Consider the following 24,466-nt stretch of genomic DNA (forward strand, 5'->3'; position numbering starts at 1 on the left):
ACCCCAATCCAGTCAGGATAGCCAGCATGCAAGCTCTCATATCAAGATTTCAACCTCAAAACTCCCTTCCAGCTCGAGTGTTTATGCCTCTTGCATCCTCGTCGTTCCTTATGCAAGACTTCAGATGCGTCCCTTACAAGAATGTTTAGCACATCAGTGGAACCAAGCTCAAGGACAGTTAACAGATCTGGTGTTGGTGGACAGCCACACACATCTCTCTCTGCAGTGGTGGAACACACAAAACCTATCCAAAGGGCGGCCGTTCCTCGACCTGGTTCCACAAATAGTGCTAACCACATTCGCATCGCTCACCGGCTGGACAGCTCATCTCCAAAACCAAACCATTCAGGGTTAATGGACCCATCAACAAAAGCAACTCCACACAAATCATCATGAGTTACAAGTAATCTTTCTAGCACTAAAGTCTTTCCTAAAAGGCAAAGCTGTCTTGATCCGTACAGACAACATGACAGCAATGTACTACATACAAAAGCAGGGAGGGACACACTCTCTTCAGCTTTCACAACTAGCGCAAAGCATATGGAGATGGGCCATTCCTCAAAACATTTACCCCCTCGCAGAACATCTACCAGGAGTACACAATCAGATTGCGGATCTGCTCAGTCGTCAAACACAGCAGATCCACGAATGGGAACTTCATCCTCAAGTTCTTCTTCCATTCTTTCAAATGTGGGGTCATCAAGGCACAGATCTGTTTGCCACACACCAAAACGCAAATTGCCCAAGCTTCGCCTCCAGATATCCACACCCATTGTCAAAGGCAATGCGCTATGGATAAACTGGTCAGACAGATTTGCATACGCTTCTTCGTCTCTCCCGCTCATTCCGTTACTGGTTCGGTAGCTCAAACAACACTCCCTCACAATGATCCTAGTTGCTCCAACATGGGCACACCAACCATGATTCACAACCCTGTTGGAACTTTCAGTAGTGCCTTATCAAAAGCTACACATCTCCCCCAAATTCCTCACTCAGAACCATGGAGTAATAAGGCCCCTAGATCCCAATCAATTCAATCTTGCGATCTGGCTCCTGAAGTCCTAGAGTTTGGCTATCTTAATCTCCTGCCAGACTGCATGAACGTCATTAAAGAGGCTAGACGTCCTACTACGAGAGCATGCTATGCAGCAAAGTGGAAGCTATTTGTAATTTATTGTACAATTAACAAAATCGATCCTCAGATGCTTCCATCCAAAATATTATCTGTTATCTTTTTCATCTACAACAATGTAACCTAGCATATACATCTATACGGCTACATCTTGCTTGCTCCAAAACAGATAACATTTATCATTGTTTCGAGTACCCGCTATTAAAGCATTTATGGAAAGACTTAAAAGAATAATTCCACCTAGAATCCCAACTTCTCATGTATGGAATCTCAATATAGTCCTCACCAGACTCATGGGTCCCCCATTCGAACCTCTGCACAAATGCGAGTTGCAGTTCCTTACTTGGAAAGTAGCCTTCCTCGTAGCTATCACATCACTTAGGAGAGTAAGTGAACTCCAGGCATTAACCATACAAGAATCATTTTTACAAATACACCATAGTAAAGTGGTTCTTAGGCCTAATCCAACATTTCTACCTAAAGTGGTATCTGCCTTTCACCTAAATCAATCGGTTGAACTTCCAGTATTTTTCCCTCAACCAGACTCAGTAGCCGAACGCGCTCTCCACACACTAGATGTTAAAAGAGTGATACTCTACTATATTGAAAGAAATAAAAGTTTTAGAAAAACAACTGTTCAAGGCATATGAACTGCAGATCACACACTAAGCATAGATCGCCATCTGGTGTTGGGCCCAGATGTTTGCACTTGTTTTTGTCCTGGAAAGTCTTTGGAAGTCACGAGGTAGGTGACTCCTCCTTTGGATCATAGTGCGCATGGGCATCGGCTACATCCTCAGATTATTTTTTTTTCCCGCCATCGGGCTCGGATGTGTTTCTCGCGCTCCACTTCGGAACCGTTACCGATTCCATTTTGGCGCGCAATCCTTCACCCTTTCTGCGGTATTGTCTCGATCGCGAACCCTACTCGTCTCGCATCTCTCCAAGTCGAAGGCCTTCGGGCCTACCTGGGCCTTAGCATCTGGCTCATGGAAAGGACGCCATTCAAGAAGTGTCCTCGATGTGGGTCGAAGTTTCCCCACACCGATCTGCATGAGGTGTGTAACCTCTGCTTGTCACCGAAGCACGAGGCCAGAGACTGTCCAGCTTGTGCCTCTTTCCGCTCCAAGAAGACCTTTCGGGATCGGCTCGCTCGGAGGACCATGGCTCGCTCGTCGACAGCAATCCCTGACGACATCTTCTACAGCTTCTTACCTTGAAGACCAATTTGTTGGTGGCAAAAACCTCAGCTCTTAGGGTAGGGAAACCTCAGTCCCTATCAGCTCATCCTTCTTTCACAGTTTTCTACCTTGATTCTTTGCACCTGCCCATCCTTCTTACCCATGGTAGTTGCTGCATTCCATTTGGCTCACTCTATTACACTTTCAGCTTTCTTTCCTCTTCCACATACAGCTACGGATGGTGAGCATGACAACAGACTCTAGTGTTTTACTACATCATCCTCACTCATGAGGACAGAGAGGACAATCAGCAGAAGGGCAAGGCAATGTCAAAAGACAACATTTTGGGCTAGGTCATCCTCTTCATCACTATCTGCTGTGCCTTGGTCAAGAAAGATGCCAGTGTTCCGGTAGGGGCTTAATTTACTTGGGTGTCATTAACAACTTTTGTAGAGTAATCTTGCTCATTCTAAAATAGCCTTTACTGCTCCGGGCTCTTTCCAGATGTGTCCCGGTTGCTAACATCTGCAGGTTGGCCATATGGTTATCATTACTTACTTTGGCAATTGCTACTTCCTCATGTCTCAGGCATACTATGATGGATACTTTGCCAAAGCTATGTTGGTTAACTGGCACCAGTCCATCCCACCTCCCAAAGAGATATTGCTGTGAGACTCATTGTTAATGTGAGAAATCTGTGGGAAGATTTGCCCATCAGAACAAAATTATCTTTGATGCTGAGATTTTTTCTGGATAAATAATCTTGCTGCTGATTACTCAACACCCTCTGTCTTCTCTTGAAGAGTCAGTACCATGACCAATAAGATGTAAGCACAATTTGAGCTGTATTTTGTCATTGTTCACTTAGTTCCGTTCTGCATGCATCAGTAGGTTGCAGAAAAAACTCAGGAACTAATGGCAGCTTGCCAGTGGGTGCCTAATGTACTCTAGTGCCATTATGTCCAGAGGCAGAATTATGGGTGGAGCAGCAAGGCATGACCTGGAAGCATTGGAGGGCTATTTCGGGTAAAAGATTTGCAAACCCATCTAAAACCTGAAATCATGCTTTTTAAGGTGAAGAATCTGTAGGAAGATCAGATTTTCACCAGAAATATCTTTACCAAATGTAAATAACATTTTTTTGAGCTGCACAGTTTCATCTTTTGCATGTTTCAGCTTTTGCACAGTGACATCAAATATCAATATCATATGTTGCATCTTGCCACATTCTTCACCCTACCAACTCCGGATAAACGCTGCCTGCTTTTGCTTGTGCAGTTATTTTGATCTTGTCACCATGCTTCCAACACACTGTCTTGGGCACCATGTTCAAGAAAGTCCTTTGTCAGCTACTACATTCATCTCCTGTTGACATCAGTGGCCGGCCTTATACCTAGGAATAAGAGCAGCCTCAGAATCTGGAAAATAAGTTTCCCTTTCCTGGTTGACCACTTCAGGACATTTACCCTTTGCCATTCTTCTTTTAAAGTTAGCAGCAACTTTCTAAATCCACCTCTGTCATCACATTTGCTTCCCATAGGTAGCTGCACTGCCGTCTTAAAATATCTGGGCTGTTGGCCACCAACTGTAATCATCTATCTCCTTAAACCGGCTACAATAGATCTCCGCAAGCATGTGTTGATATCAGATCCTTGCCAACCTTCGAGTGTAATGTTGGCTGCCCTCCTACAGTCCTTGAGGCATTTCAGCCTATCCTTCACGTTTATTAGAGAAGGCAAGACGTACTTCTAAAGTTGGCTGCAGAATCATTTGCCTCGTTATTGGGCTGCAAAGGGCTCCAACACCTCTTATTTTGCATCAGTGCCTGAAGTGCAGACCTACTCCCCTACAGTTTTCACTGACAAGGCATCCAGCCTGTGTCCAGTCACTTTGCTCCGGGTCACTGTTGACTCAGTCATTCTATGTGATTTGCATCCTTTCAACTCGACGTAGGCTGCCATTACACCATGGGTTGTATAATGTGAACCAGATGCCTCCTTTTCTTGGTGACACTGCTCTTTTTTAGGTCTTGGCCTGGCGAAAGCAGCGCATGCGCTGTTCTGCCATGCAGAGACCTTTTGGAATCGATACGATTCCAGCGTGCACGTGAGGAGACAAACGAGACAGAAGATGTGCAGCCGGGGATTGGATGCTTTACTGGCGGTGTGATACACTTGGGACTTTTTTTCCCGCCGCCAGTAAAGGCAGTCCCCGCGTGCACATCTTCTGTCCATCCCATGACGGGCCGTGCTTGTTTATCTAGACATCCATCTGCCATAACTTGATGCTCCCTCCTGCATTTCCCCATTCCACCCCACTCTCTGCCCTCCCCGTCTCCCATCCAATCCTCTTACTTCACCGATTTCCTTCTCCTAAGCCCCTCCCACGTTTCCTCCTCCTCTCTCTCCTCCTCCCTACCTCGCCACCCCGTTACTCCCCCTCCCCTCTTTCTTTCTTTCGACTCCTCCGCTAGATCCCAGAGCCCCTCTTCTTGTCTCTTGTTGCCTTGCCCCCCCATGCTGCCCCTCAGCTAGCTTGGGGCAGCCCCGCCGGCTCCAGTTTCTGGGCTGATCATGGCTGAAAGCAGACACCCCTCTGGGCTTTACTTGTGATGAAGTTTGAGTCAGTTGGGCGCATACTTCGCTTTGTTTGTAAACACCCCAGCCAGCTGCGGGCAGACACACACCCTTCGCACCCCCACGAGGCCCTGGCTCTCCGGAGGTAGGTACTGCCCGACCTCCCTGGCTGGTCCTGGTAAGTCCTTCGGAGTGATCCCCTTGCAGCATGGCATGGTGACATCCGCGCCTATACATGTCAGGGCCGCGTCTGTTCTCACCTCTGGTCGGTCTTTCTGCCCTCGTTGTGCTGACCTCTGCCTGTCCTAACATCTGCCCTGCCCCCACCTTTGAGTGTCCTCGCAGGGTGTGCGTCATCTTACCTGTGTGCCCAACTCTGACTGGCGTCGTATGTGTCTTCGCCTCTGCATGTCGTCACTTCTACCCTCGCGGTGCCCACGCTCTCACTACCCTCACCTGCCCGCTCTTACAGTGGCCACCCCTGTCCGACCTCTTGAGCGCTCACCTGCCTGTCCTCATCTCTGTCTAACCTTGCCTCTACCTATGTCACTCACTTGTTTGCCTTCTGACTGCCTACCTCTCACTGCTATCAACCATGCCCTATACTCTTCCTCTCCTGCCCACCTGTTTGGCTTTATTGTGCCCATCTATTAACTCCTCACATATGCCGTGGTTCTGCCTGTCCTAGTCACTAATTGTCCTCACTTCTATCCTTGCCTCAGCCTGCCCTGCTCACCTGTCTGCCCTCTCTGTGCCAATCACTTCCTGCCCTAATGAGTTTATCTCTCCCTGTACTCGCCTCTACTGACCTCACCTGTCTGCCCTCAGCTTTCCCTGCCCCACTCACCTGTCTGACTCTGCCCATCTCTCAGTAGCCTCACCTATGCCTTTCCATACCTTCCTGAAACTCTGCGCTCACCTCTGCTTGTCATCACCTCTGTCTGACCTTCTCACCTGTGTGTGTTCATTGTGCTCTCCACTGCCATCACCTCTTCCTGTCCCACTTACACTTGTCTCTGCCCCCACTGTGTCCTACGCTCCTCCTACCCATGTCCTGACGGTGCCCACCTCTGACTGCCCTCTTTGAGCTCACACCTGCCCAGGGCTTTAAGTGGGATGAAAAAACTAGGGGGACTCTCAAGGGGGCGTGGCCAGTGTAATTAAGGGCGTGGCTTAAAAACACATACCTAAAAATGTTGTGCTTATCATAGAGTGCCGCCCGACTGGTATTTTGCTGTTTCTGTCATTGCATCCCGATATATTATACAACAAGTAGCATCATACCTACAGTCAGGACTATTGGCTTTGTCAATGATTGTTAGTTGAATAAGATAAATAAGCAGCAACTGTGGCCTGTATATAATATTGAAAAAGTGTAGTGATGACACCGTGACACGGTGAGGTGAAATAATTAAGTCTTTATTGTCAATTGAATGCTGCGCAGCAGCCGCTTCCTTCAGCTCCTCAAGGTACAACTGTCACCGAATCAAACCCCCACATTCCACTTAGAATTCCTGGGTCCAGAACATAGTGGGCCCAAGAATTCTAAGTTAAAGCAAACCACTACATCATCCTCTCCCTTACAAAACAGAGAAAAGACAATAATTAACCAAACATGAGAAGCATACATTAAAACAAGAAATAAAAACAACTAACGAAACCTAGCAGGAAGAAAACGTTGCCTAGAACTCCTGCGTAAGTCTTTCACATCCGACAAAGCTGCCCTGTCTTCATCACCCAAAGCTGCCCTGTCATTCTCACACAAATTTCCTTCAACACTCGGATTTACTTTCACCACCCTTGAAACATTCCACCAGTTTTTTGAATTCACTCTCACTGCATTCTTGAAAACCCTATCAACAGTGAAAGGCTCGGAAAATTTAGAATTCCCTTTCTTGGAATGTACAGGAATCTTTATACGTACAACATCTCCGACAACCAAAGGCTGTTCAACAGATCTTTTCCTTGCATCAAAATAAGTCTTCTGACGTAACTGTGCTTTGACAACATTTTCTCTCACAACACCATCCACATCACCAATAGAATCCAACTTTACCCATTTAGACATCCATCCTGGACAAACTTTAGAACAAGGCTTCCTTCCCCTTAGAAGCTCATAAGGAGAAACCTTTGTGGAAGAATGTGGAGTAGTACGATAAAACCACAACATCGATCTTACCGCATTTTGAACGTTACATCCACCAGCCAAAGCCCACTGAACACAATTGTTGAGAACTCTATTCATCCTCTCCACCAAACCATTGGTTTGAGGATGATAAAGTGCACTCCTGGCATGTGCAATGCCACCCTGATGCAAAAAGGATTCAAACTCTTGACTAGTGAATTGTACACCATTATCACTCACAATAGTGGATGGAAACCCTTCACGGAGAAAAATATCCTTCAAAAAATCAATGATATTCTTAGAATTAGGTTCATCAATGAAACGTACCTCGGGCCATTTGGAATAATAATCAATAGCAACAATTGCAAATTTTGAATTTCTCGGAAGCAAATTGAATGGTCCAACTAAATCTATTCCTAACTTTTCCCAAGGTTTGTTGGGAAGAACGATAGGCTGCAAAGGCGGAGTATGAACTTTTAAACTCTTATCCGCACCGGAACAAATTACACACCCACCTACAAACAAATCCACATCATTGTCCATCTGTGGCCACCAGAAACGTTCACGAAGTCTTCTCTTCGTGAGGGTTCTACCCAAATGCCCTTCATGAGCTCCCTGCATCAACCTTGCTCTTAACGTGCTAGGAGGGACTAACCTATCTCCACGTACAAGCAAACCATCTTCTAATGAAAGTTCAGGAGCAACTTTTACAAATGTTTGTAAAGCAAATTTTACATTCTTTTCTCTAGGCCAACCTTCCTTTACACATCTGATGACATCTCCCAATAAAGTATCCTTAGAGAGAAAATCTCTCCATTCAACTTCACTTACAGCACACATCTCGTCTAAGCCTATAGAGGCCACAAAACACTCCTCTTCATCCTCATCCTCCATATCCAGCTTGGATTCAACAGGAAACCTCGAAAAATAATCAGCACAAATATTCCTAGAACCTTGAATGTGACTGACATCAAAATTGTATTGCAATAATTTGGTAGAAAAACGTGCTATCCTGGGAGTATGCTCTTTGATCTTATCTCCAGACAAAATTGAGACAAGCGGGCTATGATCAGTTCTTAACTTAAAATGTCTACCCCAAATATATGGATTAAACTTCCGAATTGCCCACCAACATGCAAGAAGTTCCTTTTCAATAACCGAAAAATTGAGTTCAGAACCACGCAAAACTCTCGACGCAAACCCAATAGTATGCTCAACTCCATTCACTATTTGCGTGAGAACAGCTCCCAAACCCAAACCACTAGCATCAACAGTGATAATGCAAGGAAAATTCGGACTGAAAGGTTTGAGAACTCTAGGACTGATGAGCTCATTTTTGACCCATTTAAAAATGTCATCACATTCAGTATCCCATTTAAATGGAACATTTTTCTTGAGCATGTTGGACAACGGTTGACACCTTGACGCATATCCAGGAACAAAACGCGAATAAAACTCACACAACCCAATGAACGATTTAAGACCAGCCTTATCCACAGGAGGAGATGATTCCACTATCGCTTTAACCAAACCTGGTCTTGGTTCAACCCCTTGCTCCGACAGCACATGTCCTAAGTACTCAATCTTCTTTACCTTGAAGACACATTTCTCTTTTTTTAAAACAACGCCTCCTTCGCGCAAAGCCTCTAAGACACAATACATGGTCTCATCATGTGACTCACATGTTTCACCATGTACCAAAACATCGTCCTGAAAAACAATAACCCCTTTGATTCCCTTAAGTAGATTGGACATGATCCTTTGAAACACTGCCGCGGCAGAAGCCAAACCAAACGGCATCCTACAGTATTGGAAAGTTCCTATGGGCGACACAAAAGCAGTCAAATGCCTTGAAGCCGGATCAAGAACAACCTGATGATATGCTGACGCTAGGTCTAGTTTACTGAACCACTTCGACCCACTGATTAAAGACAGCATTTCTGGGATATTAGGAAGAGGATGAGAATCTATCCAGATATTTCTATTCAAACTGCGCAAGTCAATGCAAATACGAATCTCGCCATTTTTCTTCTTAGCGACCACCAATGGAGAAAGCCAGATAGAAGATTCAATTGGTTCAATAATGCCCTTCTTGCAAAGACTAGAAAGCTCCTGTTCAAGTTGACTTCTGACACTAAATGGTACATTCCTTAACCGATGTTTAACTGGAATGGCACCCTCCTTCACCTTAATGGTATGCATAAACCCCCTGACACATCCAAGTTTATTGCCAAAAACATCAGGAAAATGTTCAGATAAAGAGTTAAGAAAGTCATCAACACGAAGAATGGAAACCTGATCTTTTGTTCCTGGCCTCAAAACCATTTTGAATAAACCTTGATGGAACCATCCAAGAATGTTCAACCCCTTGATGGCTACATAAATCTTTCCAAAAATACTCCTTCCTCTGAAAGTCAAATAATCCTCAAAATAACCTGCCAGTTCAATGGTTCTCCCTTCATAAGAGACAGGCGATCTGTCTGGAGGAAATAACGAACGTACGCCCCAAACTTCTTTAAACTTTTCTTGAGTAACCATGGTTATCCTCGCTCCAGAATCAACCAAAAGAGAAACATTTTTTCCACCAATATCCATGTCCACGTAAGGATCAACACATTCATCCTGAACACTACCAACTCGACTCGCATCTACAACCACAACCACCATGTCTCTCAAATCATCTTGGATTTTCCCCAGTTCATCACACTTTGATTCACACAATGAAACATTCGCAACAGAAGAATTTGCAGAAAGAAATGGAACACCACTGCTCATCCTTCCATCCTGTGTAGATGAATAATTTCTTTTCACATTTTGGCAAACCTTGGCAAAATGACCTAACTTCCCACACGCTCTACACGTTACACTTCTAGCAGGGCAAACACGTCCAGATCTAAAATGTGGAGCATTTCCACACTTAAAACAAAAATTTGTTTGTTTAAAAAACTTATTGTCCCCACGATATGCATTAGCGTACTTATTTTCCTTTGTTTTTACTACATTAACACATTCCTCCTCCTTTCCGCCCGTAGTTGAAACTTTCCCATCAAGTTCTTTTACCGACAACTTGGAAAGCTCTATGCTTTTTGCAATCCGTATAGTTTCCTCTAACGTGGGATTTCCAAGTGACAATAACTTCTGCTGTATACTTTTATCGTTGCACTTACAGATAAATTGATCTCTTATCAATTGGTCTCTGAATGCTTCATATTGGCATTCAGCACTAAGAACACGTAAGGCAGAAATAAAATCTTCAACTTTTTCGCCCATTTTTTGTTCTCTCTTTAAAAATTTATGCCTTTCTACCACCAAACTGGGTTGAACATCAAAACGCAACTCTAATTTTTTTACTGTCTCTTGAAACTCATCCATGTCTCCTTCCTCACCACCTGCACGTATTAAAGGTGGCAAATGTTTAAAGATTTCTCTCCCTTCAAATCCCAAAACATTCAATAAAAGGCATTTTTTCCTCTCTGCTCTATACCGTGACCCACCAATGGCACCAATATACGTTAAAAACGCATCATACCATTTCTTCCATGCAATGGGCGGGTCTCCAGGTGTTTCCAGAAAAGCTGGAGGAGGAGAAACAGACTGCATTTTCGTGTAAACCTAACAGAGACTGAACGCAACCCAAATAGAAAAACTATTACAATTACGATATTATGTAAAACACTCGCACATATGTTTCACCCTTAATTGGTCATTGTCTCACTAGTCACTTGCTGCAAATTAAATAACACATTTGAAATACTGTCTAACAGTTGCTTTCTTTCTTGCAGTTATCTAACAGAAAATGTGGAATTACACAATGAACATATTTTACCACTAGCCCATTCGTTTCAGCAAAGCCAATTGAAATTGACAAGTCTCAGTACAAGATCCACATGCCAGACGTTCTCCAGAGAGACTGCAACCAGTATTTGTAAAATTGCAATGTTATATTTCGTTATTGGACGCTCCCCGGTTTAAGCGTTTCCTGTTCAACAGAGGTACATTCCTTAACTGTCCACTACACCCCCAGTGCAGGCTTCCTGTGTACACAGTAAGACCCTTTATGCATGTGACCGTTGTGCACACAACAATAAGATGTATTCTTTCACATCAGTCACAACCAGGAAATACTTGCGCAGCTTAAATGACCAAGTCCTCTGAAACCTTCTCGACCTTCTTTACCAAACGGGATTTTCTCGTTCTCCGTCCGTCGTACTACACTGTGTAGGGAATACAACAACACCTCCCTTCCACGCACTTTCTCTCTCAGGTGCAGGATATTTCCGTCCACAGATTCCTACGCTGTGTAACGATGACAACGACGCCTCCTTTTCACGGACTTCCTCTCTCTCGGGTACGTCGTGTACGTACTTCCAAAATGGCGTGAAAAACAACAGCAGGAACGTGAACAATTATCCTTTGCGTGGCGGAACAACGGCGATCGCAAACCTCCAGCAAGATCCTCTTCGGTGCTGGTTATTAAGGTAAGCTTCGTTGCTGTTTGCTTCTTCTTTTGATTACGCTGCTGCTAGCTTCTTACATCGGATTCACAAGCTCGCTTCCGATTTTTCTCTTTTTTTTTTCTTTGTTTTTTCTTCCTTTACGCTGTGGGTTCTGCAGCATCCAATTCACCAGATCGTCGCCATTTCTGTAGTGATGACACCGTGACACGGTGAGGTGAAATAATTAAGTCTTTATTGTCAATTGAATGCTGCGCAGCAGCCGCTTCCTTCAGCTCCTCAAGGTACAACTGTCACCGAATCAAACCCCCACATTCCACTTAGAATTCCTGGGTCCAGAACATAGTGGGCCCAAGAATTCTAAGTTAAAGCAAACCACTACAAAAAGCTTCCACATAAAGCCCTGGTGACACCACGACAATGTTGCTGCCCCTGAGTCCCGAGAAGAGAAATCCAGAGAGAAAATGACTCTCTTTAAAGGATTTCCCTTCGCCTATAACGCTCGAAAAAAAGACGGACCTCCTGTGCCAGGGCACAAAACAGAACCCGATAGAGACCCGTTTCGAGGCCTCCTGCCGGTGCTCAGATACGGTGAGACCCGGCCCACTTAAAGCCCTGCCCCTGCCTGACCTCGCCGGCCTTCCCTCGCTTCCGAGTCTCCCATCTCCATGGTGACCTCCTCTGATTGTCATCTATTCTGCACAGGCCTCTGACCTCAGTGACTGTCCTCAGCTCAGTCTGGGACGCTGCCTGTCCTATTCAATGACTGTCCTTCCCTCTGCCCTCACCTCGACCTCTTTTACCACCTGCCCCTCCTCACGCTGTCCACCTTGTCTTCTCCCCTTGGCTTCTCCTAATGGCTGCCTGTCCTCACCTTTGGCTAGGCCTCCCCATGCCCCACTCACCTATCTGCCACCAGTGTGCCCGCCTCTGCCTGTCCTTACCTGTCTGCCCTCACTGTGCCTGCCCTCTTTTCTAAGTACAACTCTGTCCCCCTGCCAGGCTCACCTTTGGCTGCACCCGCCTCTGCCTCCCAGGACCTGTACCTCCTCGCTTGCCTCGCTCCTACCTGTCCCCGCCTCTCTCCACTCGTCCCTGACCTCTTTATGCTGTCTGCCCTCACCTGTCCACCTCATGCATTCACCGCTGCCTGTCCTGACCTCTGCGTGTCCTCGCTTCTGTCTGCCTAGAAGTCATTCTTACATTTCTTTCTCCCCTCATTTCCGTCCACAGGTCTGTCAGCCCCAAGGTTTGCTTATATCTCTTCGTTGGTGTTTTGATGGCAACAATGAAATACACCAATATCACATAGGCTGTTAGCAACTGCACTATTTGTGTGTTTTTTAACAAGGAGATGAGTAATAGAGTCTCAGCCGGTTGGGATGTGGCAGACACCATGTCATCCCAGAACAAGCACTGAAAATGCAATAGGTCTCGCCTTTGATTAAGTTAAAGCCATTTGCTTTGCTAATGGTATTGTATAGCAAAGCAAATGGCTTTAACTTAATGAAAGGCGAGACATATTGCATTTTCAGTGCTTGTTTCACATGCTCAGGCTGTGTCACAGAGGTGGGGGAAGGAATCAGCTCTTGTGTGATTTCCATGGGGCGTCTCAATCCCTTTGTGTGCTGGAAACCTGCTACCTCACCTTTGTGACCTGGGCATAACTTCTCGCGTCTGGTGACTGTCTCCCTCCCGCTGCCGCCATCCCATCGCGGCCGCTGAGAGGACGAGGAGACTTCATCCCCCAGCATCCCCTGCGGCGGAAGAGGAAGCCGCCCCCTGTACTCTCGCGCCTGGAGGCGCTATAAAGTGCACCTGGGCTTCTGGCAGAGCGGGCGTCTCAATCCCTTTGTGTGCTGGAAACCTGCTACCTCACCTTTGTGACCTGGGCATAACTTCTCGCGTCTGGTGACTGTCTCCCTCCCGCTGCCACCATCCCATCGCGGCCGCTGAGAGGACGAGGAGACTACATCCCCCAGCATCCCCTGCGGCGGAAGAGGAAGCCGCCCCCTGTACTCTCGCGCCTGGAGGCGCTATAAAGTACACCTGGGCTTCTGGCAGAGTGGGCGTCTCAATCCCTTTGTGTGCTGGAAACCTGCTACCTCACCTTTGTGACCTGGGCATAACTTCTCGTGTCTGGTGACTGTCTCCCTCCCGCTGCCGCCATCCCATCGCGGCCGCTGAGAGGACGAGGAGACTACATCCCCCAGCATCCCCTGCGGCGGAAGAGGAAGCCGCCCCCTGTACTCTCGCGCCTGGAGGCGCTATAAAGTGCACCTGGGCATCCGCCTCGCGGGTCCGCGCGCGGGCGGCGCCGTGCTAAGCCCGGGCAAAGGGCGGGCCCTCTGTAGCCCTCAGGAGCCGAGGGAGACCGGGCCGGGCTCACTCTCTTGTATTTGTTCTCCATTGTATCGGGACAGTTTATTATTGTGGCAGTAACTATTTCTGATGTTCCGTTCCCTCCGTCTCATTTGAGTTTACCACTTATAGTGAGCCATTGTTCTCAAGGCTGTTTAATCGACCTACAGCCTACTATTAGTGGTATTTGTACAATCATGGCTGGAGGAGCGAAGAAGGGGACTTTAGACAGCTACTTATTAAGGGTGAATCAGGGTTTAGACCGGGATGCATCACTTGCAGAGCTAAGGGCAAAGCGTCGTAACTCTATCGAGCTCATTAAAAACACGCCACCCTCGGTGTCATCTTTACACTTAGCTACCTCTCCGAATAAGAGCTGTCTTTCCTACATCGAAGATGTAGATAATCCTAGTAATGTGGATTCTTCTATTCTTCCATGTAATGCAATCTCATTACCTGTGTTTAATAATGTTCAGTCTCCAACTGCTCCATCTACACCACTTAATTCAATCCCTGAGCTAGTTCTCCCAAATCTGCCATCACTACAAGCTGCTAAAATGTCATCTCAAAGGGCCAAATTACCCAGGCAATCCAATCTACCGGGCCCACTATTTAGAAAAAGGAGAAAGAGAGCTAGTGTACCACCAAGGAGTAAAAAGAACAAAACAAGCCCTCATTTTGATCTGGCTTCAACTGATAAGGTTCCCTTAAACGGTATTGATCAAACATCTTCCCCAGCTACTCCTGCTCCCTGCTCTACTAATGATAAGCTCATTACAGAGATATTGGGTAATGTCGAACATTTGTTTAGGTCCCTCATTTCACCTATTGTTGAGAAATTAAAGACCATAGATAAAAGACTTGTCAATGTTGAACAGTTAATAGGTAACAATAGGGAATTAATCAAGAATCTCATCAAGCCAGTGATGGCATTACCTATCGACAGTCCTCCTGTTGTTCCATCTCTAAAGTCTACTCCCCAACTCCATACAAGTAATAACAACTCAAATAACGAAAGTACAGGAAGATCTACCTCCCTTGATACAATGCCCCTCTGTACCTGTACCTTAATTAAAGATGGCAAGTCTATGAGGGTAGACGCTCCAGATACACTACGTGATAAAAAAGATATCCCCTGTTCTTCCGTTGCAAAGAATCGCAGGGGTTATCAAATAGATCTCCCACCTGAAGCAGTTCCCCTTGTAGTTGTTCTCACGGGAGTTCCAACATTAAACGAGGATACATTTGAGGGCTACTCGCAGCTAAAAAATAAAGTTATTTATTGGCTTGGTCAGAATCGCCCCCTCCCTTTGTATATTAATGGAGAAATCTTACATGTACGGCGTCTTCCTTGGCTGGGAAATACTCTGAAGAATATCAACGGGGATATTGTAATAATTAATTTCAGAGACCCTAGAGCTGTCAGCCACATTCTTAACTGGCATGCGAATAATGCGAGGTCCTCTATCTCTACTTGGGAATTGACTTATTTCTATCCCAGATCACATCTAGCCCCTACTGTTAACTCAGGGGTTCCTTTCTGCAACCAGTGTAACCATGTCATTCCCCTTAGTAATCGTTACGAGGTGCTAGCAAACTTGGAAGAAGTGGATTGACTTATCCACAATAAGGGATTAACTACAGATATTCAAGTGCCCTCTTCTGACTCATTTTCCTCCCCCACTGAGTCAAGAAATCTACTATTACAAACAAGTGATGATATTAGTATTAACCCTCTCTCTTCCTCTGATTCTCCATCACCGATTAAGCCCTCGGTTGGCCCTGGGAATAATACAGGGAAGTTACTTTCATGGAATGTTGCTGGGCTCCCCTCTAAACTGGTGTCTGAGGAATGGCTATCTTTTGTTAACAACTTTGACTTATGTATATTCCAAGAGACCTGGTCATGTGATCCATCCTTTGCTCAGGGATATCTGAACTACCATGTACCTGCAGTAAAAGGCCTGAAGGGGAGACCCATGGGTGGTTTAACTATCTGGGTCCGTCAGAGTTTAAAGTTAGTTGTTAAAGCCATTGACACGTGTCCTAGAGATATTCAACTAATTAGACTAAATCTAGATAAATTGGGAACGCTCAACATTTATAACATCTATGCCAGGAGTAATAGGGGTGAGAGGTCAGAGGTCTTAACGGCCCTGGGATGTCTTTTGGACACCCATTCCCTAAATAATAACATTGTTATTGCGGGTGACCTCAACAGAACATTTGAACCCCTAGTTATTGATGATGACCTCTTTGGAGACGAAGAAGATCGGCAATGGGGTGTCCCCAAGTTGGAACTCAATTCGGTTGTGCGTTGGACCGATGATGTGATTAGTTTGAATGCTCTCTGTTATGAAAAGGGCTTAAGAGCTCTAAATGGGAGGACTAGAAGCGATAAAAACGGGTATTGTACATTCGATAATGGGCGATTCACAAGCAGGATTGACTACGTAATATGTAGTCTTACATTATGGGGACTGATTTGTGATATGGAGGTAGTATGGAGGTGTGAGAGTGATCACAATCCTCTGTGTGTAGATCATAAATGGTGGCCTCTTTCTAATCAGCATACCGGTCAAAATGAGCCTGCCCCCTTTTCGATTCTCCCCACTAACGACATGCGTAGATTAAGGTGGGCAAACATAGTGACCGACCAACTGGTTATTGCAAATATCAGTAGTGAAGTAGATTCAGCGATATCATCTATTGAGTATATTAACTCATCTAACTCTGGGTTGTGCAAAGTAGTTGAAATACATGACACCCTTTTTTGCACTATCAAAGGTCACTTTTTTAGGTCTGTGAATAACAAAAGAGCTAGAGTCCCAAAGCCCGCTAAATGGTATAATGATCAATGCAGAGATGCACGACTAGCTCTAGGAACTGCTATCAAGGGGAGACAGACTATTGCTATTCGTGCTGCTAGAAAGGACTATAAAGTTAGTATTTCTAAAGCAAAGAAAGCTTGGGACGAGCATCACTGGTCTGAGTTAAAGGCGGCTAGTGATAGGAAAGACCCCCGGTTATTCTGGAACATTGTTAAATGGGGAAGTTCGGGTTTGCCCGACCCCCCGAATAACAACGTACCGGAAGACGAATGGGTAAAATTTTTCAAAAATCAATATGCTGAGCCAATACAAGCTGTTTCGGGACCTGATATAATTCTACACCAATTTAAAAGATAACCTCTTTAGTATTAAAGAGATCATGTTGGCTCTCAGCACAGTGTCCACTGGACGTGCCCCAGGACTTGATGGTGTCCCAGCTGATGTATTTATTAATGATAAAGAGCGCTGGTCAAAGTACATCCATCTCCTTATTAATGCTATAGCTCAGGGTGCTGCGGTACCGTCATCCTGGAAGGGAGCTGTAATCATACCCGTGTTCAAGAAAGGCGATTGGTCCCAGCCGGGTAATTATAGACCGATAAGCCTCATTGACACTATACAAAAGGTAGTGGGGCGTGTGATTGTTAACAGACTCCTAGATTGGGCTGAGGAGACCAATGCCCTGTCTCCCTTCCAGGCGGGATTCCGCCGGTCCACTAGTACGGTGGACCAGGTCTTTCGATTCACCCTGTTGCAATGGCGGACCGTGGTGCTGGGCGAAGGCAGCCTGTATGCGGCTTTTGTCGATCTGCGGGCTGCCTTTGACCTGGTCCCTCGACCTAAGTTGTGGCTGGTTCTCAAGAACCAGGGCCTCCCTGAAGGGTTACTATCACTGTTGATGAGGCTTCATGAATCAAACTTTGCCAAGATCCAGTGGGGGGGACCAGGATCGGTGACTGCGGACTTCCCAGTTGAGCGGGGTGTTAGGCAAGGATGTTCAATGGCTCCCGTCCTTTTTACCCTGTATATTAATGATATAGTTACCCGTTTGCTTTCTGCCAAGGTTGACGCCCCTTTTTTAGCAGGTATAAAAATTCCTATTTTAATGTTTGCTGACGACACGCTCATTTTATCTAAAACCCCAAGTGGCTTACAGTGTGCTCTGTCTATTTATGATAAATTTTGTGGGGAGTATGGTCTTGAGGTTAATACGGCCAAAACCAAACTTATGACTTTTAATCCCCATCGTAGTTTTAAATCCAATATTACTATGAATGGTCGCCCGCTAGAGGTAGTGAATTCCTTTACGTATTTGGGATTACACATATCTAGTGAGTACAGATGGCGCCAGCACATAGACATTGCCACACTTAGACATAGGCAGTTGTCTGGTGCCATTAGTTCAGAGCACAGAAAATCACTGACCAAACCAGTAAAGCCTGTACTCCAGGTCTATGAAGCGAAGGCTCTAGGCTCCGCACTTTATGGTGCTGAGCTTTGGGGCTTTGAGAAGGTGGCTGCACTCCAAGTATCAGAAAATAATTTTCTTCGGGCAATAACTGGTGTCCCTAAAAGCACCCCTTTGTTGCCCCTTAAATATGATCTGGGAAGAAGAGCAGTCACAGATCTGGTTAGGCTTCGTCCTATTTTGTACTGGCGAAGGTTATGGACGACACCTGTGCTCTCTCATTACGCTGCGGGGTTTTTGGATATTATCAGACTAGATCTCTTTCATAAAATCGGGTGGCTTAAATCTCTCAAGACTATTTTGACAGAGCTTGGTATGTGCTCGCTCTGGGAAGACCCAGTGGGAGCAATTTTCCCATCTATAAGTACTCTGAAAATGGTCTATTGGGAGATGGTAGCCACCCGAAACTGGAACAGTTCTAGTGCTGGTTCCATGGCTGGAGGATTTCTAGAAGCTAAGTTATATCCTTGCCTGGAACCATATTGGGATATCATTACTAGACCAGGAGAAAGAAAGCTTCTTTTCCAACTAAGAGCAGGTGCACTTCCCCTTAGATACTTGGTAGCCAAATGGGAAGGTGGAACTTGTGACAGCTGCCCCGTTTGTGGCACCACTAAAGAAAGTATTGGTCATTTGTTATTTTCCTGTAAAGCTTATCTGGCCCCAAGACGCACCTGGTTATCTCCGATGTGTAAAAATTTGGGGACGTCTAGTAGCACTGTTGCTCTACGTATTATATGCACTAGCACTTTGACTTGGATTTCAATAGCCACTGCGAAGTATCTTGGTTGGGCGTGGTCGATCAGACAGAGATTGCTAGCCATCTGACTACTCTCTGTTGTGATATCTTTTTATATATACTTTTTATATTCTCAATATGTGTGTTTTACATACAAATAGGAATTTTTATTAAGATAATCCTCTATTTTTAATTTTTTTTAATTGTCTGATAGGCCCAGTTCGTTTTTTGAATTTGAACTGTTTTTAAGTTAGGAATTCTAATAAGTATGTTTTGTATTCTGTATTCGACTGATTGTAAAATTTAATTCTATTTTAAAAATCTTTTTATGTATTCTGAATTTTTCTTTTGTGATTTTTATCCTGCTTTTATGAATGAAATTTCGAATAAAGCATACTTTGACTTGACTTGATTTCCATATTTCTGTGTCTTACGGCACGAATATTGTAGAATGCTGTAGCTGATTACACTTCATGGAGACGCGGCTATTCATTTTGCTGTGTTATCAAAGGGTCTACTTGACTACTAGTGCCTCGAAAGCTTCAACGTTGACAACAGGGGCATAAGGGAGATAACCCCCCATCTGGGTGAGGGGTTGGGTGGAAGTTCCCCAAAGCCATAGCCGGTGTATACTTTAGCTCAAATATGCGCAAATTTAGCACACACCTCACAAACTCTTTCCTGCACTTGCAGTGGGTGGTTTCAGCAGTTTCTAAACACTACGGTGTTTCAGATTAATGCCAGAAGAGAAGCGTTGCTATCATCTTGGAACTACTGGGCAGGAAAATAAGACGGCTCACTTCTCTGATACCAGAAAAAACACTGCTCTGTGCCTCTTGTGCAGTGATCGGAGTCCAAGGGTCTCGGAGTTGTCCAGCTGTCCACTTCTGGAGGACCTAGAACCCTTGTGTGGGTCATAAAACACCAGAAATCAACGTGGCCGAGACAAAAAGATCTTGAAGAATCATTCTTCTTGTAGCTCATTCTTCCCACAGCTCTCCTAGCCTCACACTCTTACTTTTGTTTCTTTATTGGTCATTCTTGATTCGGGTTGATTTCCTAAAATCAAAATGTGCTAAAATACCAGATAAAAAGCCACGTTATGCACTGCGATTATGGGCCAATATCTCACTAGAGATCAGAGTCACTCCTTCAAAGTGTTTTCTCAAGAAGCACCTTGTACACCTTCTACAAAGAACAATGTTCTTTCTGGCCATTGAGTAAGTGTAGATGAGAACTTGTTCCATCTGAAAGATCCTTAATTGTCCCTCTGCCTATATTTGCACAGCGCTCTATTGCTTTCAGCAATGTTAGCACTATATTACACTTAATGCTGACAATCTTACTGGGAGTATATTGGTCATTGGGGACAATAGCAACACCATTCAATAGCATAGAGATATGATTTGTGTTGAATAATCAAGTATCTCAGTCATTTTTGCAGACTACTACAGGTTTTTCAACCTTTTAAAAATCTCCGTTTGAGGCTGAATTATGGATATGGTATACTGTCACTTGCTGCGCTGCCGAGCACACAAATCTTTGCTACTGGCACAACACTGCCGCATGTCTCAACAAATGTGCATGTCCCAATGCAGGCACGAACTTTCCAAAGCACTGTGAACAGCTCTTTAGTGAAAGATGGACCAGCTGTTTGAAGCTACCAGTCTGCCTTTTAGGATTAGAATTTTCACAAGCAGAAATACTTTGCAAATATGAGAGCTTTAGATTTTAGAATGTGTTTATGAAAAGAGGCCACAAATCTACCAAGACCTTCTTCCCAAAGTAGTTCCAGATTAAATGATTCCCCATGCCACATCGCAACCCAAATTGCCTCTGGCCACTGGATAAAAGACTGAGAAGCGTTATGATACAGCAGCTCAAACTAGAGGATGCTTTGGCGTTCTATACTTTTAAGATGGCTGCTGAAGGCACTTGGTTCTTTTACTGTACAGTCATGGGCTCCAAACTAAGAACAGCTTGTCTCCTCTTTATGCCAGGTAACTCAGAGGCCCTGAGTTTAGAACTTGGTATAAAAGACACAGTTGTATATGACCAAGACTGTTACAAACTGCAGAGACATGGTGCAGTGTTTTAGGCCAGTGGTCAAACAACTACAGCAGTTTGGACTTTTTGCAATCTAAGCCTCTTTCGTTGCAGTTCCTTCTTATACCATATTGCAGAAGTCAAGCCTGACCCTGTATGTCTTGGTATGTTCACCTGAAATTACCAGGCTTTTCCCATATTCCAAATTATCTGTCTCACACTCCAGCTTGGTACTTTCTTTAGGGATCTATTGGTTATTCACCAGTATTTTATGAAGTGTCTGTGATACCTTGAGGTCCTGGGAGAGACTTTCCAATGGTTCAACAGGATTTTTCCAACATTTTTTCTTTCCTTCAACATTTAAGTGATTTTCCAAACGTCCTCTGCTGTTAGATTTAGATCAGGATCCAGCGTTTGAAGTGACTTGTAGAGATCATTTATTGATCTATTGAAGACATCAATGTATGCCATTGTGGGCCTTCTTGGCTTTCAGAACCATCCACTGTTCAGTTCTTACATGCAAGTAAAGCTATTTTAAAGAGAAAATGCTTTCCCCTTTTAGATTCAGGAAAAACATTCCAGTTTTTCAATGACTAAAATGGTCTGCTGATTTTTGATTACCTACACTGGTGGCTAACCTGACTCAGCGCATGTTCCACATTTGTCACTATCACTCTAAAGACCTAATAAATAGAAAGAAAATCGATAGCAGTTAGTGAGCCGGTTATTATTTGGCTCCTATTTATAAATATGTAATTTAAAGCGTCATTTTGAGCCAGTGAAGAATTGTTGAGAAGTTTTTCCGTCACAAATGCTCAATTTTGCACTTGCACAGAACCTTAATCTTTGAGCAGTGGAAGGTGCATGGCTTGGATGGCTCGATCGGGCAGTTACTGTCTGAGGTCCAGTAACCCAGTGGGAACATGTTTTCCACTCAGAGCATTATTTGCACCTCCTTAGGTTTGGACTCCTCAGAGTGCTGGCTATAGATGCTGCAATCTGTAGCTTACATACATTACACTGGGGGACAAATCTGCACTTTGCCATTCCTTAAGCAAGATTGCTTTACTTGCATTGATTTTAAATTAGGAAGCATAGTGCAATTTCTTCAACCTGAACTTTTGAAATCATTAATATTTTAGCTCCATTACTGGTTTAGTCGTTTCTCAATGCAATGTCGGTGCTTCTACTGAAAACTCTTAGAGACATTGCCTTTCTTCCATTCTATTTGGAGTCTGAGTGGTCTGCTGATTTTTGATTTTCTACACTGGTGGCTAAACTGACTAAGTGCATTTTCCACATTTAAAACATATTACCGGCCAGTGAATGAGGTCCTGCCTGTTTGAACTGGAATCCGGATAGCCTTCATCTATTTGTTTAACTTATTTACTTGAGACGAACTGAGACCCGTCCTTCACTTTCAACTCCTACACGTATTCATCCGGCAGGACATGTTCAAGCAGCTGTCCATGAGCCAAGTCCTTCTGGGCATCAATGCAGGGGATTGGCTGACGTCACTGGACTTCCTGTATGCCTATCTTCATGAACCAGCCCTTTACACCCACGGGTGTTAAACGAGACTCGCGTTAGGGGTCCCGGCATTATCAGTTTATGATCCTCTGTTTTGCCAGGTGACTCCGCCACGTGCTTGCATTGGCATGCACTGCCATTGGTGCCAGTTTGAATATGAAGTATAGGATGTCCATGTATTTTCACATTTGAATCATTGGCTAGTAAAAGCAGCGCCTGTGGCGCTGGTCAGCGTACGCCATAGTGGCGCTGCTACACACCATTATGGAGGCATTTCCTCCTCTTCAGAGAGAAGATGTTCAAGAGTTGATTCCAACATTTTGGATTTAGACGCTGACCCCGTTCTACCTTCACATGGATTAAATACAAAACACATTGCACTAGGCGTGCAGACTTTTGCAGTTAAGGTCGTGGTTACGTGCACAAAGACCGCAAACATCTTCACTCCGTTAAGACGCCTACAGACATTCACGTGACAGAAACTGATCACTGGGTTTCCCAGACCCATTTCTGTGATGGAGATGCCGGGACCTGACCTCCGGTCCTTCAGGGAACTTCATAGGGCAGCATTGTTCCACTGAACTGCTGTGACCGGCGTAGGGAAAGACCGGAACTTATGCCTCAAATCCAGTGGACCACTTCACTACCTATTTACTTTATCATTGCCCCCTCTCAGCTGCACCATCCTGGTTTCTGGAACAGCTGCAAGGAAAGAATTGGTGACCTACAAAACTCTTAAATAATGTGCTACGGTTTTGTCCTCTTTCCAGAGGAAACTTACGCAGACTGAAATTGATGCAACCAATCAGTTCTTTGTTTTCATCCTTTCCTGAAGATCTCAACAAGTGTCTGATATTTAATCCCAAATGTCTTCCCTTTTTGCCTTAAATGATGTAAGATATCTGTTTGATACCATGTCCTTATTTGTATTTCAGTGGTTCATTTGACATTGTTTTTGTTATGTTTGCTCTGCTACGAAGGTGAGATTGCATGATGCTGACACACCCTTAGTGCTGCACATTCCAACTGTTTTCTTGTGTATGTATTTGAAGCAGTTCAGTTAGCCTTGCAAGAGTGACCAGGACAGAGAGCGTTTTATGCTGTATACTGAAGGAATATGTAAAGTTCTTCGTTTTTTCAATCCGTGTGGTCAGACCCAGCCTTGTTTTGCATTGTGAAGCAAACGGCAGAGATGTAACGCATGTAGCGGATGACATATAACAGGTCCATGCTCAGAGTTGCGTATCAGCGGATGTTTGTTGTGCTGTGAAAGCTGCTTGACTGATATGCAACACTGAGCATGGGTCTTGGACACCCAGTGATCAGATGCGGGTGTCTTGCCCTGGGATTGATGCAATACTTTTCCATGGTAAAAGAGTCTGGAAATGAAGCTTGAGTAGGCTGCTGGGTCAACACATCACGCTCTTCTACTTGGTTCTCATCCAGCAGCGAGTCTGCAATGAACTCTCAATTCCTTCTGTTTATTTTTTAGATATTCCACATGAAGGGTCTTAAAAATGCTGAAGGTAGAGTCAGATACTGCTATTGATTAAAGTTTTAATGCAAGGTTCTGCTAGTCTTGGAGCGGTCACAGGTCATTCTGAAAAAATCAATATATTCTGGGCTATGCTTCATGATTTAACATGCAATTTTTGTATATGCTAATAGATTATTTTTTTATAAAGCGCTTTGCACTGCACTTCTGCCATTTCTACGTGCTGTAAACAAAAAGTGGCGCTACTATTTATTGTAATGTTACTCAATTTACCAAGCTTGAAACAATGGAATGTTGAGTTAGCCGTGTCTGAATTTAAATTTAAAAACAGTTGATCAAAGCAGAGTTAGCCAGTGAGCCTTTTACCTCTCTAATTTGTAATGCCATGCAGAGTGCCATATTGATCTGGTAACAAAACTCAGTGTTAGGAATAGCGGTGTGTGAAATTTCCATAAATTGTTTTTGTGTTATTATGCAAGATTTTGGGAAAAATTCGCAAAATTACGGGAAATGCAAAACTTGAGAATT

At 44.5% G+C, this 24,466-nt stretch overlaps 1 protein-coding gene across 3 annotated transcripts in view; it reads left to right on the forward strand.

Annotated features, from left to right (window-relative positions):
* The window catches only part of CDC42BPA (CDC42 binding protein kinase alpha), a 797,672-nt gene that overhangs the window by 395,861 nt on the left and 377,345 nt on the right, over positions 1–24,466 (forward strand). The window lies entirely within an intron of this gene.

Source organism: Triturus cristatus, chromosome 6, assembly GCF_964204655.1.
Source record: "Triturus cristatus chromosome 6, aTriCri1.1, whole genome shotgun sequence".
Lineage (NCBI taxonomy): Eukaryota > Metazoa > Chordata > Amphibia > Caudata > Salamandridae > Triturus > Triturus cristatus.